Genomic DNA, 14,762 nt, shown 5'->3' with positions numbered 1-14,762 from the left:
TCAGAGCACCGAGTCTGGGTGATTTGTTAACAGCAGCCGCAGGAAACTCCTGCGGTGGCGTTGTCTGCTGAATGCAGCGTGGTGGTTATGATGACGTTTGGGGGTGATGCTGGGGTTCACGGGGTCCGGAGCCGACGGCCAAGAAGGAATTCTTGAAGGCATCTTTGGTGCATAAAGGTGATTTTATTAAAGCACAGGGACAGGACCCGTGGGCAGGAAGAGCTGCCCGGACCGAGAGCAGAGACTGGTTATATACTATGGAGCTGGGGTAGGTCAAGTCCAGGGGAAGTTTCCGGTGAGATTTTCATATGCTAAAGAAGACTCACTCGGGGTACTGGAGGCCTAGCTATTGCCCAGCTCAGGTGGTTTTTCCCTCTGGCAAAGCATTAACATTAAGACACAGGGAGTTTCTGGAGGAGCATTTTCCTCGCCTGCCTCAAGTATCTGTCAATGGGCTGAGGTTATGAGGAAATGTAAGTCTACCTGCCATTTTCTTCTTGCCTCTGGTCCCCACATCGCTATGGAAGGGTGACGTTGGGGCTCCGGGGAAATGGAGTCCACAGGTTACTGGGCATTAGGCTATTGATAAGATTGCCTTTTTCTTGTAATTGACTAAGATACTTGTAAACTGATGGAGACCCACTTCCTGTAAGACTGTGATTTCTATCTCAGTCATTTGTTTTCTTTCCTTTCCTTTGTTCCTGGGCAGCCAGGAGGGCCTGAGGAACGTCACACAGATCCCACCTGGGGGTGGTCGGATAATGCCAGCTTGTGTTTGGCCCTCAGCCCGCCTCACTCACCCTCCCTCATCAGTTAGGTAAGAGGATAGCAGTAGGAGAAGCTGATGGAAGGATATACTAGCAGCCTCTACACCGTATCTGTAACGCTCCCGTAAACCTAAAAGTACTTACGTTTTTCCTTAAAAGAGGCTAAGATTGGCCAAAAACCAACAGGCGAGGCCCCTCGTGCACAGTCCCAGTGTGGCGGGGCCCTGCTGTCTTCTTGCTCCTTCCTGGTCACAAGGAGCCAGGACAGAAAAACCGAAGACGAGGAAAACCAACCATCTCCTGAGGGCACTGCCCACAGGGGATCCTCACCACTGATGTGAAACAGTCAGTTTTCCAGAAGAGGTCAAGTCATCTGCAGCAGTGACCCGTGAGCCCCTTGCAAGAGAGAAAATGGGTAATTGTGCAAGGATGCCGAGGTCGAGCGGTGACAAAGTAGAGAATGTGCCAAGTGTCTACCACAGGCTGAATAAATACGTGTTACGGAAAACGAGGACACTGTGCCAGCCGCCTGAAGCGTCGCCTAGAAAACATAGGCATTGGGGCGCCTGGGTGGCTCAGTCGGTTAAGCGTCTGACTCCTGATTTCGGGCTCGGCTCGTGATCTCGCGGGTCGTGATCTCGCGGGTCGTGGGTTCGAGCCCCGCGTCGGGCTCTGTGCTGATGGCTCAGAGCCTGGAGCCTGCTTCCAAATCTGGGTCTCCCTCTCTCTCTCTGCCCCTCCCCTGCTCATGTTCTCTCTCTCTCTCTTTCCCAACCATAAACACGTTTAAAATTTTTTTTTAAAAGAAAACATTGTTTTTATAGATTTCTTAAAAAAAAACAAACAAACACTGCTTTTTGTGTACCTATTCCTTATGCTGAGAAAAGTAGAGTCTTAACAACAACCTAGTTTCCCCTTCTTGAAAGTTTTATTGTAATTACTGTAAAATTAAGTGACTTTACAGAAAAAGATCGACATTAAATTCTAAGCCAGGGAACATGACACTCTTCGTGGGCAGTAACTTCTGCTCCGGGGCTACACAAGTGCCCACTTCACATGGACGAGCGCCTCCCCAGGCGAGTCCTCCCGCTTGTCCCCCGAGTCATCTTCCGAGGTGAGGGCATCTTCGTATCTCCTCGACTGAACTCTCTGCTCCACCCAGCTCTCTGGGGCTGCCCTCGTTGGTAAAGAGTGTTTCTTTTCCCCCAGTTGTCCCCCAGTTTCTTTTCCTCCAGTTGTCCAGTGGACTCCACTTTTGAGCCACCCCCGTCCCGCTGCACCTGCTGCCTCCTGCCCACACCCCCGCCTCGGCCCAGAGATTAGAGACAGTCAAGATAGCACAGCTTCCTGTGACCAGCTCCCTCCCGCCTGCAGGATGAAGTCTCCACCTTCCCGACCTAGGAGATCATCAAGTTCCTCACAGGCTCACTTCACCTCCACACCCCCCCCAGCCCTTCCCCCCCCTTCCCTACCCTTCCCCCTTCCCCTCTTGCTTGGCCCCCACACACCCGCCAAACCATAGGGCCTGTTCCTTAGAGTAGGCAGGTCCCAGGAGCACCTGGGACTCTGGGCTCAGGCCCCTCCCTCAGCCTGAGGGTGCTCACCTCCCTCCACCCTTGACCAGCTCATACGTTCCTTTTTATCTATTTGTTTTTTATTTAAGTATAGTTGATGACATGGGAAACAAAGGCAGAAGGAAATGGCAGATAAAATTAAATTTCCTTATAACCTGCTGCCCGTTGACAAATAACTTGGGCTGGCAGAGTAAAATATTCCTCCAGAAACTTCCTACTGCCTTAATGTTAATGCTTTGCCAGAGGGAAAAACCACCTGAGCTGGGCAATAGCTAGGCCTCCAGTACCCCGAGTGAGTCTTCTTTAGCATATGAAAATCTCACCGGAAACTTCCCCTGGACTTGACCTACCCCAGCTCCATGGTATATAACCAGTCTCTGCTCTTGGTCCCGGGCAGCTCTTCCTGCCCACGGGTCCTGTCCCCGAGCTTCAATGAAATCACCTTTTTGCACCAAAGACGTCTTCAAGAATTCGTTCTTGGCCGTTGGCTCCGGACCCCACGAAAACCCCCCATTACCCCCAAACCTCATCAGTTGACGCACAGCGTGACAGCTTCAGGTGTACAACATAGTGATTCCACAACCCTGTAGGTTCTGCTGTGCTCGCCACAGTGCAGCTGCCACCTGTCACCAGACAGCTCTATTCCAGGGCCACTGACTGTGTTCCCTGTGACTCGTTCAGTCCATGACTGTGTCTCCCACTCCCCCTCACCCGTTTTGCCCGTCCCTCCTCCTCGCTGGCAGCCGTCAGTCTGTTCTCTGTATTTATGGGCCCGATTCTGCTTTTTGTTTGTTCATTTGGGTTTCTTTCTTTCTCTCTTCCTTCCTCCCTCCATCCCTCCCTTTTTCTTTCTTTTTCTTTCTTTCTTTCTTTCTTTCTTTCTTTCTTTCTTTCTTTCTTTCTTCTTCCCTCCCCCTTTCTTTCTTTCTTCTTTCCCTCCCTCCCTTTTTCTTTCTCTTTCTTTCTTTCTTCTTCCCTCCCCCTTTTCTTTCTTCTTTCCCTCCCTCCCTTTTTCTTTCTCTTTCTTTTTTCTTCTTCCCTCCCTCTTCCTTCCTTCCCTCCATCCTTCCCTTTTTCTTTCTTTTTCTTTCTTTCTTTCTCTTTCTTTCTTCCTTCCCTCCCTCCATCCCTCCCTCTTTCTTTCTCTCTTTCTTTCTTTCTTTCATTCATTCTTTCTTTTTTTCTTTCTTTCTTCTTCCCTCCCTCTTTCTTTCTTCCTTTCTTCCTTCCTTCCTCCCTTTTTCTTTCTTTCTTTCTTTCTTTCTTTCTTTCTTTCTTTCTTTCTTCTTCCCTCCCCCTTTCTTTCTTTCTTTCTTCTCTCCCTCCTTCCCTCCCTTTTTCTTTCTCTTTCTTTTTTCTTCTTCCCTCCCTCATCCTTCCTTCCCTCCATCCTTCCCTTTTTCTTTCTTTTTCTTTCTTTCTCTTTCTTTCTTCCTTCCTTCCCTCCACCCTTCCCTTTTTCTTTCTTTTTCTTTCTTTCTCTTTCTTTCTTCCTTCCTTCCCTCCATCCTTCCCTTTTTCTCTTTCTTTCTTTCTTTCTTTCATTCTTTCTTTCTTCTTCCCTCTTTCTTTCCTCCTTCCTTCCTTCCTTCCTTCCTTCCCTCTTTCTTTCTTTCTTTCTTTCTTTCTTTCTTTCTTTCTTTCTTTCTTTCTTATCTAGATATAGACAAGAGAGAGGAAGAAGACCAACCATTTCTTGAAGATTCTACTCAGAGGGAGTCCAAACAACTGATTTGGACCCAACTCCTTCTAAATGCCTCCTTCTCTCTGATGCCTACTTGCACCCCTCCCGGAACCCCCTCACTGACCACCCCCTCTGTTCCCAGAGCACATTGCTTGTCCCTTTCTGTTTGCTTCTGTCGGGTTTGCCCAGTACTCTGTGAGGTGTCTGTCTATCTTATCTTTTTTACCAAAGTCATCCATTCAGGGCGACTGTGTATGCTAGCAGCCAGCAGAATGGATGGGGCGTGGCTGAGGACAGCCTCTTGGGAAAGCACTAGCTGAGACCCACAGCCAAGGTCGACTAGGCCTGCGTCACAGCTCTGCCTCTCCCAACGGGGGCGTGACCTGGGACAGCCTCTCCGCAGCCGTGTGCCTCCATTTGCACATCTGTAACAGGGGATAATCATCGCTCATACTATTAATAATGTACTGATAATACTAATTAGCCCTAATGTACTAAGAATAGTATATGTCACGGGATCGTTGCAGGATAAAATTAGTTAATCCACGAAAAACTCTTTTAAGTAGTGTTTGGCACACGGCAAGGACTCAGTAGGTTTTAGGTATTTTTGTTGGGCAATTTCCACGTGGAATTTCTCTGTATCAGAGTCTCTGGGAGTCGGCCCAGGAGACTGCATTTTAAGCAAGCACCCCCAGGCGAGTCCACTGCATCCTGGCATGTGTGGACCGCTAACGAAACCCAAACCTCTCGTTTCATAAACGAGGAGCTTGGAGACCAGCGAGGGGAAATGACTCACCCAGGCCCCACAAGGACTTGCATAAGCCACTGTTTAGTGTATCTTTCATCATTCAGGGGCTTGAACGCTCAAGAAGACCAACTTTTTTTGGTTTTCAGATGCTTTCCCCACCCAGGGCAGCCCAGAGGGGACCAGGGCCACAGAACTGGCCTGGGCAGGAAGTCCAGCTTTGGCCCATACACCCAACTCCTTTCCTATCTGCAGCCAGAGAAGCAAAGCCCACGAATTACCACTTACTCCATTTCCTCCGTTCTAAGCAACTCAAGTTCATAAATAAGAATGCCCTTGGGGCGCCTGGGTGGCTCAGCCGGTTAAGCGTCTGACTTCGGCTCAGGTCATGGTCTCGCGGTTTGTGAGTTCGAGCCCCGAGTCAGTCTCTGTGCTGACAGCTTGGAGCCTGGAGCCTGCTTCGGATTCTGGGTCTCCCTCTCTCTCTGCCCTTCCCCCACTTGTGCTCTGTCTCTCTCTCTCTCAAAAATAAACAAACATTAAAAAAAAAAAAAAGAATGTCTGACTATCAGACTGTTCGTCAGTCTGACCCCATCCCTCCAAGGCAGAGGACCTTGCTATGATTTGTGTGCATGGCCTGGGAGAAGCTGAAGTCACTTCCCAGAGTCCCCAGGATTCTCAGGTACCAGGAGCAGACAAGCCATTGAGAGGACACTGGGCAGAGCCATTTGGGGGCAAACTTCCCCTTCCTTCTTCAGCCAGACATGAAGGAAATTCTTCCCTTCTCTTCCTTGTCCTCTACCAACCCGTGAAAATCCAGAGGATGAATCTGTCCTGAGATGGATTTTGTAGCAGTGACCATTAGCTGTCTCCAATATCCATTCTCTTGTCCCTTAAAAAATGGAAATCAGGGTCAGACGCTCAACCGACTGAGCCACCCAGGTGCCCCCAGCAGTGGAATTTCTGGCAGGGAGCAAACCGCCCAGCTGAAGTCTGCATCCCTCAGTCACACGAGGGAAGGACAGCAGAGGGGACGGCCTCGACTTTTGGGTCTCCACCTTAAAAGAGACAGAGCCTCCTGTCTTGGCCCCTTCCTGCTCTCTGGCTGCAGACTGGCTGAGAGGCATCGTAGACCCCGGAATGAGGGTGACACCAGGAAAGGCAGAGTGACAGAGAGGTGGAGCCTGGGCCCCTCCTGGGCCTCCTGGGCCCCTGGAACGTCGGAGCAGAGCCACCCACCCAGCTTCAACTGCCCGTGTGGGAGACGCAAACTGTCTCTCGTCAGGCCATGCAGATGTCAGGGCAGCTAACCCCAATCCTGACACAGACGTGGAGAACTATACTTAGAGGACAGAGCCATGGTTCCCCCTGCTCTGGGCTGCCGTGCCTGGCCGCAAGGGTGCGGTGGGCAGAGCCCCGGCTTTAGGTTCAGACTCAAATATGGGCCCAGCCGTCTATTAACTGTACCAGTCAGCTCGGGCTGCCGTAACTAAGCACCCCAGCCAGATGGCTTAAGCCACAGAAATGTATTGTCTCCTGCTTTTGGAGGCTGGACGGTCGAGGTCAAGTTGGTAGCAGGGCCACGCCTAATTCTGATTCTAAGGAAGGATCCGTTCCAGGCCTCTCTCCAGCTTCTGGCGGTCCCTCGGCTTGTGGGCGTTCACCCCAATCTCCGCCTCCACCCTCACATGGCCTTCGCCCTGCGTCCCTTCTCATCACCTTCCCTCTGTTCACATCTGTCTCTGTGTCTTTTTAAAACTATGTATGTATTCATTTGTTTAGTAAACTCGATACCCAACGTGGGGCTTGAACTCACGACCCCGAGATCATGGGTCCCATGCTGTACCGGCTGGGCCAGCCAGGCTCCAGATTTCCTCTTGTTATAAGGACACCAGCCATTTTGATTTAGGGCTCATCCTGATGACCTCGTTTGAACTTGATTAGCTCCCTTAAGACCCTATTTCCAAATAAGGTCACATTCTGAGGTCCTAGGAGTCCAACGTATGGGTTTTCTTGAGGAACACAATTCAGCCCACAACACTCGCTTTGCTCATAAAATTTGGGTGTTTCCTTAATGCCTTATTACCTGCTTCCCCAATGTCAGGTTTATATATTCATTCTCAAGGCCTAGTATTTAGGAAGTCCCCGGGCCGTGCCTTGGGTCTGGCCTGTGTCAGTGTCACGTCTACATTTGAGGACAGGCGCCCCTTCGCATCGTCTAATCATCAGACGAATGTAGTGGCCTTTGCCCGCTTTTCTGCCTGCTCGTCCCCCAAGCCCCTTTCCAGGGTCTGGGGTGAGCCTGTACCTTATGCGTCGGGGACAGGGACCATCTGCCACAACAGATGCCGAAAATGCCACTTTCTCGGCCTCCCTCGTAGCCGCACAGCCCCAGCTGTGGTTCTCCAGCTCGCCCGGTGATGCGGTAACGACTCACTAGCCCCTTTTTATGGATGAGGCAGAGTCTTCCCTAGTGATACCCCGTGGCATTTTCAAGGCCAAAATGGTTGATCAGGAGAATGCTAGCAGCTTCCAGGTGACCTCAGGGTGCAGAGAGTAGGACCGTTGGCATGGGCGGCAATACAGTGTGGTGGCTTCCAAATCAGAAAGCTGTGGGTGGATGGGGCGCCTGGGTGGCTCAGTAGGTTGAGCGTCTGACTTCGGCTCAGGTCACGATCTCGCGGTGCGTGGGTTCGAGCCCCGCGTCGGGCTCTGTGCCGACGGCTCGGAGCCCGGAGCCTGCTTCGGATTCTGTGCCTCCCTCTCTCTCTGCTCCTCCCCTGCTCATTCTCATGCTCTGTCTCTGTCTCAATAATGAATAAACATTAAAAAAAATTTTTTTTTAAAAGAGAGCTGTGGATTGAAATCTCAACTGTGCCCCTTACTGGCCGAGAGACCATGAGGCAGTTGATGAACCTCTCTGAGCCTCCTTTTCCTGGTCTGTCAAACGGCGATGGTAATACTCAGCTGCTCAGAATTGTTTGGGAGGATTAAACGAGATAATACGCCTGAGACTCTTACTGCGCCGTGACGGTTACTTTGACCTGTCAACTTGACGGGGCCACGGGATACTCAGATACTTGGTCAAATGTTATCCTGGGCGGGTCTGTGGGGGTGTTTCCACACGAGGTTAGCACCTGAATGAGCGAACTGGGAAAAGTAGACTGCCCTCCTGAATGTAGATGAGCCCCCTCCAGTCCCTGGGGGGGCCGCGTAGACTAGAAAGGCTGACTTCCCTCCTGTAAGCGGAGCTCCTCCAATACATATATATATAATGCTATACTATATACATAATACTATATGTATATGTAATGCTATATACATAATGCTATACTATATATACTATATAATATATACTATATATTATATAGTATATATATACACTATATAATACTATACTACGTATATATAATGCTATATATATGCTATACTATATATACTATATATATACTATACTGTGTATATGTAATGTTATATATATAATGCTATACTATATATATTATATAATATATAATATTATATATTATATACACTATATAATACTATATAATACTATATACTATACTACGTATATATAATGCTATATATATGCTATACTATATACACTATATAATACTATACTACATATATATAATACTATATATATGCTATACTATATATACTATATATATACTATACTATGTATATGTAATGCTATATATATAATGCTATACTATATATATTATATAATATATACTATATAATATATAGTATATATATATACACTATATAATACTATACTACGTATATATAATGCTATATATATGCTATACTATATATACTATATATATACTATAATACTATACTATATATACTATATATATACTATACTATGTATATGTAATGCTGTATATATAATGCTATACTATATATATTATATAATATATACTATATAATATATAGTATATATATACACTATATAATACTATACTATGTATATGTAATGCTATTATATGCTATACTATATATACTATATAATACTATATTATATATACTATATATATACTATACTATGTATATGTAATGCTATATATATAATGCTATACTATATATATTATATAATATATAATATTATATATTATATACACTATATAATACTATATAATACTATATACTATACTACGTATATATAATGCTATATATATGCTATACTATATACACTATATAATACTATACTACGTATATATAATGCTATATATATGCTATACTATATATACTATATATATACTATACTATGTATATGTAATGCTATATATAATGCTATACTATATATATTATATAATATATACTATATAATACTATACTATGTATATATAATGCTATATATATGCTATACTATATATACTATATAATACTATAATACTATACTATATATATACTATACTATGTATATGTAATGCTATGTTTATAATGCTATACTATATATACTATATAATATATACTATATAACATATAGTATATATATATACACTATATAACATATATATATACACTATATAATACTATACTACGTATATATAATGCTATATATATGCTATACTATATATACTATATATACACTATATTATGTATATGTAATGCTATGTATATAATGCTATACTATATATACTATATAATATAATAATGCTATACTATACATACACTATACTATATATATATATATTTTTTTTTTTTCTGTTGATTCTATTTCGCTGGGCAATCCCGATACACTGGAATACACGGAACAATAGTGCCCATTCAGCGATTACAGTAGCTGTTTGTTGCGTGAGTTCTAGTATTATGCTACAAATAAATGATGGAGCCAACACACAGCCCCCAGCAAAGCCCCCTCGAATATCGCCATAGCAGCCTCAGACTTTGCCCTGCGCCACACTGAGTTGGGGTGGGGAGGCGTCTTTAGCTCCCGGATGTGCACTGGCAATTTCTGCTTCTGGCACCTTCCCTACGCCATTGGCTCCCACAGCCCCCTGGGACGCTGACATCAGCCGCCAGGTGCTCCAGGAGAAAAGAAAATGCCTGAATCTCTGGGGGCCGCTGTGGAGGCTGCTTCTCAGGGCCCCGGTCGGAGAAGAGCCTCAAGAGACAGCATGGCCGGGGGTGGGGTGCCCCGGGGCCTCTGACTTAGTGCCCCCTGCACGCCCTCCCCACCCCCCCACCCATGGCTTTCAAAACGGTGACTCTGGGAGAGACCCTCCTAGCCTGGAGAAGACTGCATGCTACCGGGTGCTGCTGAAGACAGAAACTCAGCAGAGCAGCCCGCCCCGGCCCCCCAGGCCAGCCACGGGGGTCCCCCGCCCGTCCCTTGTGGCATTCCTGCCTTTCCCTCCAGGTGCCACTTTCCCCTGGGGAAACAGGAAGCCGGGATGATCTTGCTGAAACCTGCAAATGTGAGATATCCGGCCTCCTCCGTACCACTCAGGGAGCTCGTCAACAAGCAGACTCCTCCACAGACCCACAGAATCCCTGGAACTGGGCCCCGGGATCTTTGCTTTGAACAGCTTCTCCAAAAGACGTGGGCCTGCATGCGTCTGGCCAAGGGAAACAGCCCTGAGCTGAAAGGCACTTTCTCCCCTTCCCCGGGGCCAGACCTCCTGCTTCCTGGGTTTATATGGCTTGTGGCCATCGCAGGACTTCTCTGAGCCTCAGTTTCCTCATCTGAAAGATGGGAGTGATCATGGCTCTTCCTCAAAGGATTCAAGAGAAAATAAAAGTGCTCGGTGCAGAGTAAAGGATCAGTAATCGTTAGGCATTATCACTGAGGGAATAACGGCTCCCCTGAAAACTTTCTTTCTCCCACATGTGAGATGGAAAAAGTCACGTCTTGCAGAGCACCTACTATAGTTTTTGGAGTACACGAGCAAGTTCAAAAAGCACTCTTTTTCCAAAAGCAGCTTCATAAATGTACCAGTGTACCTTTAAAAAATAATAAAGGGGCGCCTGGGTGGCTCAGTCGGTTAAGCATCCGACTTCGGCTCAGGTCATGATCTCACGGTTGGTGGGTTCGAGCCCCGCATCGGGCTCTGTGCTGACAGCTCAGAGCCTGGAGCCTGTTTCAGATTCTGTGTCTCCCTCTCTCTCTCTGACCCTCCCCCCTTCATGCTCTGTCTCTCTCTGTCTCAAAAGTAAATAAACGTTAAAAAAAAATTTTTTTTTAAATAAAAAAAAATAACTGAAACTATTAATAATAATAATAAATTACAACTTCCTGAATGCCTTCTATGTGTCAAGCTCTGGCAACAATCCTCCCTGATGGGTACTGGAGAAGGAAACCCATACTGCACCTTGACCCAGGTAAAGTGGGCTTTGAACCCAATCTCAGTCTGGGACCCACGCTGTGCTACCTTCATAAAGCTGGTCAATAACTGTCTCATCAGCAGGAGCTCCCGAAATTTCCCTGATTTTCCACAGTCATAAATACACGGTAGTATTTCCAGGCAAAATTTGTTTATGTAAGTAAGCTTTGCTGTTAACAACGTTTCTTTTTTTTTTTAATGTTTATTTATTTTTGAGAGAGAGTGACAGTGAAAGCAGGGGAGAGGCAGAGAGAGAAGGAGACACAGAATCCAAAGCAGGCTCCAGGCTCTGAGCTGTCAGCACAGAGCCCGACGCGGGGCTCGAACTCACAGACGGCGAGATCATGACCTGAGCCGAAGCCGGACGCTCAACCGACTGAGCCACCCAGGCTCCCCAACACCCTGAGATTCGGGTCCGAATCTTGTTTTCGCCTTTCATCCCCCAGAGTCCCACCCTCAAGGCGGACTCCCTAGAACTCTCTCGGGACCGTGTTTCTGGAGAGGGACAGCTCTCTTGATCACAAGGACATCTGGCACAGAGCTTTGTAGGAAGCAGGTTCTCCATAAATGTGATTTGAAACCGTGCAAATCACTACCGTGGTGGTCTTTAGAAAGATAGGAGGAAAACCAAAAGCAATAATACTCATTTTGTTCACGAAGCCACGCCGTGGAGAATGGGTAAAGGGCCAATTCGGATCGTTTGACAGCGGGAGCCCAGAATACAGATACACACAGCACTGCCCTCCCGGCTGTACCCAAGTAACTGGAAATGCTCCTTAAGTTTTCTGATGGCTCACCTTAGCAAACGTTGAGGATCCTGGCTTCTACCGGAGACTACAGCAGGTGCGGTGGCTGGGGATGAGCCAGTAGACGAGCACTAGAGGAGCTCATTCCTCCTGGGGCAGAGGTGCATGCGGGCATCCGAAGGTGAGGGCCGACCGAGCCAGGATGGGCAAATTTCTGCGCGGTCTATGGAAGACCGTTTTTGCGGTTGCCAACTAATCATTGCTTACCACGGTTCATTTTTCCTAGACCCCTAGAGAACTTCAGGGTGGTTGGGATTTTTTTTTTTATGTATCACACCTTTCTCACTGGGTGTCCGAGTGGCTCAAGACCAATTTTAACAAAGTCCTGAAAAAGACTGCACCTTTTGGAGACGGGTCAAATGGTAAGAATAAGTTATGAATCATCCCAAATTTCATCGCATCGTAAATTCGGACCGGTGACTGTGCACGGCGAGAAGCCGAAATGACAGCACACACGTGGAACAAAAAAGCGATTCGAGCCCCAAGTTCATGACTAAACAGTCACCTTGTCTCTCCCATCTGCTCCATTGCCTTCCACGGCGACTTATTTTCATCCGTTCCTCCAAGGAGATATGAATAAACTTCGGGACTTCCGCTGTGCCCTTCACCTCAACCCAGGCAAAGCAGATTTATCTTCTGAGGCTATAATGGGTCTCGTTTTCCATTATTCGAGTTTGCTCTCCACGAGTGGCACATGGCGTACAGAACGCTTCCCGGATATACAGTGTAGTCATTTGGAGCTTCTCCATTATCTCCAGGACCATTAATTAAATAGGCTCATTAATTAAATCATTCTGCAGCTTCAGAGCAGCATGAGCACGGAGCCTTGACCGGAAGGGGGATGAGTGGTGTCAGTGGAGACGGGGGAATCTCAGAAACAGACGTGGGGGGAGGGGTTGGGGGGTGAGGGGTGGGGGCGGGGGCGGGGCGTGAGGACGGAGGTGACAGTGAGGATGACAGCCCGGAGGGACGGCAAACCTATGATGGAGATGTAGACAGTCTCCTCCCCACCTCCCCACCTGCCCAATATTCTCCCCAAAGCTCCAGGAGGTGTGTCCCCACCAGGGGCGGAGCGACACCCAGGGCTCTGTCTCCCCCACTCCTGAGGCAGAGGGACGCTGGCTGGGAGCTCAGCTTCCACTCTAAGGGCCTCCTCGGCACCCAGTCAAGGCCAAATCCTCACATCCTCTTTCCTGAACACAAATCCAACAACGTCCCACCCTAAGTGCCCCCCCCCATGAACTCCATGCTCCCCTCTCACATCTGCACGGTTGCTACCGGGGGGGCCTTCTGGATGTTGCCCTGTGCACCTCGCCCCCTCAGCAGGAGGTCTGGGGAACAGGCATGGAGGTCCCTGTGAGACCAGGGAGCCGGGTCGTCCCCTGGGTCCGTTCTGGCAACCAGAAAGAAGGGAAGCTTTGAGGCCCAGGTCAGTTATTTGTGATGCCGAGGCCGGGAAAAATACCATGTGGGGTGCTTTCTGCTTGGCCCCGGGTCCCTAGAGGCTCTGCTCCTCCCTTTGGAACTGCCCCATGACTTTTGACCCCTCTGGTCCACACTGTGCTCTCCCCTGGAGAGCTCAAGGGTACTTCCTGTCCTCAACATTCCCTCACTTGGAACTTCTTCATAAGCAGCCTTGGGACATCTCTTGGGTTGTTCTTTCGCTTCTACAGTAGGGCTTTCCCCTTGGGATGTGGGATGCCTTATTCCCATGGGATTTGGGCTCAGCTCCTTAGAGGCAAAGGAGCCCCCTCCCTGCGCAGTGGGGATCTCGGCAGGCTGTGGGCATAGCAGTAACTAGTACAACTGTGCTTTTCGTGTCCTAACCTCCGAAGGGAAGATGTATGGTTAGAAGCAGGAATGGCCGATGATAGAAAGAACTGCTTTAGTTCTGTGCTTGCAAATCAGCAAGAAGTAGGCACGTTCTCAAACATAATAGAATCCAAAACTATATTATTTTCCCTTGATTATTTCGATGCTGCTTTAGGCATGAACTAATTTGGGGGTTTTTAATTTATTTTAAAAAAGTGTCTTTTAATGTTTATTATTTTGAGAGAGACAGAATGCAAGTGGGGGAGGGGCAGAGAGAGAGGGAGACACAGAATCTGAAGCGGGCTCCAGGCTCTGAGCTGTCAGCACAGAGCCCGACTCAGGGCTCGAACCCACAAACCACGAGATCATGACCTGAGTGGAAGTCGGAGGCTCAGTCGACTGAGCCACCCAGGCGCCCCTTGAACTATCTGATTTTTGTAATCCTTCATGCCATTTAGCACAGGTAGTCACGCCAGGTAGACACCCCTCAAGTGCAGGGAAGAATGGTGGTAACAGCACAGATGTGGACACAGGGGTCCCTGGAAGACAGGGTAATGGTCTGAAATGACCAGAAGCTACATATGTGTCACTTCCTCTCTGTCGCTGCCAATCAAGTACCTCTAACTACTCGGAACACCTCCTTTCCTTATTCTGCAGAAGTGACATTGATCGTAACCTCCCATCACTGTCCCTTGGCATCAAAATCAACGCATGCAGCTCGTACTATTCATCAAATATTTACTGAAAACTTACTACTCTGTGCAAGCCGGAGGCCAGAAGCTTGGGATACAAAGTCATAAAATGCAGTTGCAACGGAGGTGACAAATAGCTACATGGTGTGGCTGGGTTTCACACAAATGCTACAGGGAGACTCAGAGACGGCACCCCGGGAGCTGAGCCCAGCACAGGACTTGGGGCTTGAAAAATGAGTTTGTGATCTTTTCGGGGGAGAAGAGGAAAATGTATTCAAGGCACAGGGACTGGTTCGTGCTAAGGCAGGAAGCATGACAGAGCTTTGTATGTACTGAGAACGGCAGACCGT

The sequence above is a fragment of the Panthera leo genome, chromosome A1, assembly GCF_018350215.1.
Source record: "Panthera leo isolate Ple1 chromosome A1, P.leo_Ple1_pat1.1, whole genome shotgun sequence".
In the NCBI taxonomy this organism is placed as follows: domain Eukaryota; kingdom Metazoa; phylum Chordata; class Mammalia; order Carnivora; family Felidae; genus Panthera; species Panthera leo.
The sequence above is the reverse complement of the archived record's forward strand: the minus strand, read 5'-3'. Positions refer to the sequence as shown.